The 5,678-nt window shown below is 35.5% G+C and overlaps 1 pseudogene across 1 annotated transcript; it reads right to left on the bottom strand.

The window, feature by feature from the left end:
- Nucleotides 1-325: 325 nt before the first annotated feature.
- Nucleotides 326-3,648, bottom strand: LOC147838639 (zinc-binding protein A33-like; annotated as a pseudogene). The gene is made up of 4 exons (XR_015522363.1): nt 3,403-3,648; nt 3,303-3,325; nt 3,111-3,229; nt 326-947 (listed from the first exon to the last, which is right to left on the bottom strand). The product of XR_015522363.1 is annotated as a zinc-binding protein A33-like (transcript).
- Nucleotides 3,649-5,678: the final 2,030 nt, after the last annotated feature.

The raw sequence follows: 5,678 nt of genomic DNA, 5'->3' as shown, positions 1-5,678 counted from the left end.
GCACGAACTTTGACAGAACTAATTACATTAAATTCATGTTTATAACAAGAGAAACTGATGTTCTACTATTACTTTTAGTTTGACTATTAATTAAAACGACTAAATTGTTTAATATTTTTGCAAAAGCCATTTTTTCACAAATTTGGTCGTAGGAATCATTTTTTAGGAAAAACTTTGGATTCATTTTAGGATTTAGGAAAATGTTAGATTTGTTAGGATTCATTTTTCAGAAATCGTGATTTTAGGAATTTAAGACAATAATTATTTGAAAATATAAATAAATTGCAGTGTATTAGCAGTTCTAGAATCTTTATTCTCCCTTTTTAATCAATTTAAATGCAAATATTCATCATTTACACATACCATTTCCAATATAATTGTGTATGAATTTCTTATTTATATTTGTCTACTAATAATAGAAATAAGATAACATGACAGTCCCGATGTACAGCTGTAATGTTTACTGATTACTGGATGGGAAAATCTTTAAAGTAGAAAAAGAACCAAAGACAGGGTAAACTGAATCAGTGAAGGTGGTTGTGTAAGTGTGTAGATGTTTGTTATTTACAGGATCAGAGAAAATAACTTTTCCTCTGTCATAATCCAGATCAACTCGCACTCGATCAAGAGCCTGAACAACACGAAAACCAGACTCTTTAAAGAATGGATCAGGCTCATACCACACACTCCAGACACAAAAGTCAAAGAAATCTCTCTTCCTCTGGTTTGATGCTGTTGTTACTCCAAGACTCCAATAATCACTTGCTTTAACTTCCACGTCCCAGCAGTGTTTTCCTGAGTTAAAACCCTCTGAACCCAAAACACAGACATGACAGTCAAATCTCCCTGGATTATCAAGAGCTGTTTTCTTCTGTAGGTCGCTCTGGTCAGATCATCAGACAGCTCGAGACATTGATGTGCAGTGTTTGGATCCAGGATGACAGGAGCTGAAGAGACACAATCAACAGCTGCTGTTATTCTGATGTTCATATAATGATCAATCACAGATTATTCTGAATTATGACACTCGTCTGTTGATCAAACACATCAGACATTTTCCTCTCATCACTGTCAGTGTTATTAGTTTATTATCAGTGTTTAATGCAGCAGAGGCAAACATTACATGTGGGATTCAAATATTTAGGTCCATCAAAGTAAATTGATATATAATGAATGTCAATAAATAAAATATCTATCTATCAACCCATTAAAAAAAAAATATATATATATATATATATATATATATATATATATATATATATATATATATATATATATATATAATTTATTGTCATTCATTATTTACAAGGGTGTTAAAGGGGCTTTCAATGCATTTGACATATTTTATTACTTTCTAAAAGCAGTAATAAACTGAATTGCAAAAATTAATTACAGTAAAATTACTGCAAAATTTAACAAAGTATAGTAAATAATGTGCTTTCAAAGTATGCATTTCATACATTCCTACGAAACAAATTTTTAATGCATAGTTAAAATAATACTAAAATGTATTAACATTAAATGCTAAATAAATACACTTGTAAAACTAAGCATTGAATTAAAGTGCATTTTTATGAAATATATTTTTAGAAAATATACTAAATTCTTATTGTTTTTCAGCGTGTTAAGTTCCACTTCCACTCAGGTACATTGCACGCACACGCCTCTGCTCTTCAGATACGTCGCGCGCACACAACCCCATCACTGTTCAGATATGTCGCGCACCATCACCGCCACCAAGAGAGTGGTGGAAAAAAACAAAGACATCTGCTAAGAATGCTGGAACAGCATTCAGACAGGCAATTCCTACAGATTCGAACAGGGCAAATCAAATCACCGAGGCGATCGATACATTTAGCTGTGGATATAAGAGATTTTAATCGGTAGTGGAAATTGTGGGTTTTAAGAAAATGTTAAATGTAATAGAGCCCCGTTACATTATTCCTTCATAAGCCCATTTCAGTGAGATGATTCCTGCTTTCAGATCCACTGAAATGGCAGGTGACATCAAGCAGATCTGTGCTGTCTGAAGAAAAGGTGGACACTCATCTTTCTGAAAATAAAAAAATACCTAAAAATAGATTGAAACTGAGCTCCATATAAAAACTAAATTTGTTTAACTACTACAATATTACATTTATTTTTATAGGATTTTTTTTTGGTTTTGAGTATAAAGAAGGATTTGTTTCATTTGCTGCTAAACAAAAACCCCAGAAGTATAGCTCTATCACTGTTTAAAGTAAAAGAAAAAAAACAGGGTCATACTTGTATGATGTTAGTTTTAATACATTAAAAAAAATTTCAATCAGAGAAATCCTCTGGCCTTTTTCTTTTTTTGCTGTATCGAAAACATACCGAACCCTGACACCACTGTATTGTATCGAACCGAACCGTGATTTTTGTGAATCGTTACACCCCTAATATATACATACACACATACATACACACACACTTTACTTGGCAATAAAGTTCTTATAATTGTGATATTTAAATGTAAATTAACAGTGTTCAGTATTTGGTGATTCATGGTTCTTTTTATGCTTTTAAATTGCATTATGTGATCTTGATCCTTCCTTGACATTTATAATTTAGTTTTAACAAACTCCCAGTACATTTTATGTTATTTTAATTGACTTAATTCTCTCTATAGTAATTAATAAAAAATATCTCATCTCAAACTAACATCAAAAGTCTACAGAGCAGAGACATCCCATAATGCAATTTACAATTGTAAATAAACAGAAAACACTAATTCACAAAATGCAGGATCTGTTAATTAATGGATATTTTTAGTGTAGTGCTGATCATTCTGGGAAGGGGAGTTCGTTTGTTAGGTTTTTATTTTGTTTGAATTTCAATTAAAGTTTGGTGTAGAGTATTTAAGTAAAAGTGTTTTTAATCAAACTATGTCTGATACCTGACTCTGTAAGCTGTAAGGGAAGCCTCGTTTTAATCTGAAAGGCGTTTCCCAGATAAGGCTCTAGGGTGGCATACAGCATTTAGTGTCTGAGCAGCACTGTGAATAAAAATGCTGTAAGAGTAGTTCTCTGCTGTTTATCACCACACCTGCATGATCTCCAGTGTGTGTGTGTGTAAGAGCTCAGACTCACTGTACTGGATAATGTCCTGCATCTTCTTCCAGACTCTGAACGGCAGGTTGCCCAAGTAGCGAGACACATGAATCAAAGCTCCAGAAGGCATCTGTGGATCCGGCTGTGAGATCTGGACTCTGGAGGAACATTCAGGAGTCAGAACTGCAGTGGCTTTGACTTCAGAAGCAGAGAAACCAGCAGATCACTCACCTTTCCATTGAGACTGGAAACTCCTGCAGAACAAACACACAACTGATCATCAACAACTCAATCAATCATCAATCAATCAATCACTGATCTGAAATCAGACCTTCAGAAAGCAGACGTCATTGGCTTTCAGCATCTCCTCCGTGTCTGTGACTGTGTGTGAAAGAGCTGAGATGTGTGTGTTCATCTCCTCCAGCTTCTCCTTCATCATCTGCTTCTTCTGCTCCTCTTCCTCCCTCAGTGCAGTGATTGTAGCTTCTTCTTCATCTCGGAGAAACTGATGAAGCTTCTCAAACTGCTGTTTAATCTGACGCTCTGTGTGCTCAGCTTGAGCCTGAAATCAAACCACATTCACATGCCTAATTATTATAATATATTCTAGCGATAGGCCTATTGGAGCCTCAGTGACATGGTAGACAGGGAGGGTCCTACAACATGGAAAAGTTTCAAATGGTGACTTGTGATTTGACAACTATTTTTAACAAATAAAAGGCTTGGGCGGGATTAAAATTGGTGACTTAGCGCAAAACTGCAGGTGGAGTGATGACTCGTCGGTTTCTCAATACTCTGATTTATTTTCAGATCTGTGTTCTTGTATCTGCAGTGTAAGCAGGTAGATCATATTTTCACCTGTCAATGCAAGTCGCGCGTCAAATGATGTCAAGTCTGACACTTTCTTTTCAGAACAGACTTCAGCAGAGTCCCAAACCTTAAATCTTATCCACGAGGACTAAAGGCTGATTTATACTTCTGCGTCAAACGTCGGCGTATGCTACGGCGCTGACGCATAGCCCTTATCCGTGGTCGTCGGTGTCGCTAACATGCACCTTTTAAAAAATGTAACTACACGTTGCAACAACGAGTAGCGCAAGCTCTGTGATTGGTCGGCTTGGTAGCGCTGACGAAGAGAGGGAGCAAGGTAAGATCTTTGTTTTTTTTTCTTTTTAATTTTCTTTTGAGAGTTTAGAAAGTTGCTTCCTTAATCAGTTAGATCTTTTGTTTGTTGTTTAGGCATTATCCCCTCCTGAGTATTTTTGACCATTGGTTATTTATTATTTGCTAATCTGTAAATAAATATACTTGTTTTTTGTATGATTTATTGCTGAAATGCTGGGACAGGAGAAGAGATGTTGGCCGCCTTGCCCTTCAGTTTTTTGTTATTTAGTTTTTATTTTCTATTATCAAAATTTTCTTTTAACTAATTTTATAATTTGGCTAAATTTAATTAGTTAATTTTTATTATTTTTCCCCTTTATGTTAAATTGTTGCGTGTTTCCCTGGCCCTAGATAGGGGAGGCACGTAACACAAAACTATTTCTAAATTCAGTTATAATTTCCAGCAAGCGAATAAATGAACACAAAAAACGAAGTGTGGTCAAAAATAAATCCAAACACACATCCTTTTCTTATGCCCCTTATGGTGATGCAAAACCCCACAAGTGGACAAATCTAAACTCGTTTTTATTAAAAACAAATATAAATTTGCATAGAGAAATAATGCTGCTAATAATAATAACAACATCATACAAATATAAATTGTCATGAATAAACTGAAAAAGTCCCCCTAAATGAAGAATGGGCCTACAACACTATTTTAGACCAGCGCACCCATGAGTCCACAAAGAGGCACAAATGAAATTACTATTTAATCAACGTGGTGCGAAATGTTAAAAAAAAATTAGGGTTGCGCTGGTCTGAAAATAGCAACAAATCGCACCAAACATGTCTTGCACCTTATTGCGTCGGGTGTATAATAGGGCCCTTAATGTTAAAATCTTTTGGAAAATGGCAGCATGGTGGCTCAGTGGTTAGCACTGTACCCTCACAGCAAGAAGGTCGCTGGTTTTGAGTCCTGCCTGGGTCAGTTGCATTTCTGTGTGGAGTTTGCATGTTCTCCCTGTGTTCGAGTGGGTTTCCTCTGGGTGCTCCTGAGTCTGAATCAGACAGTGTATGTATGGATATTTCCTAGTACTGGTTTGTGGCAGGAAGGGCATCCACTGTGTAAAATCACATAGTAGTTGGTGGTTCATTCCGCTGTGGAGAAATCTGAATGAATTATTTGGAAAAATTAAATTGAACAAGGATGGGAAGCAGTATACTGAGAGCAAGGGTTAAATAAAGAAGTCTGACATTAAAAAAATGTAAGAAATCTCAATAATGCCCTGAATGCAGATTTTCTTTTTCTCTGTGGTTTGTTTTGTTTTCTGTTAGTTATGAGTAAAGTGCATTTAGGTGCTTTCCATGTGAATTGTATAGCCATAACAACAAAAATAAAATAATAATAATAATAAGAGAGGGGGCAGTGTTGCCAACTTAGCGGCTTTGTCCCTAGATTTAGCGTCTTTTCAGACCCCTCTAGTGACAAATTTTCAAATAAGC

This window comes from Danio rerio, chromosome 22 (assembly GCF_052040795.2).
Source record: "Danio rerio strain M-AB ecotype USA chromosome 22, GRCz13ab, whole genome shotgun sequence".
Classification (NCBI taxonomy): domain Eukaryota; kingdom Metazoa; phylum Chordata; class Actinopteri; order Cypriniformes; family Danionidae; genus Danio; species Danio rerio.
Note: the sequence above shows the minus strand (reverse complement) of the source record. Positions and strands in the feature narration are given on the sequence as shown.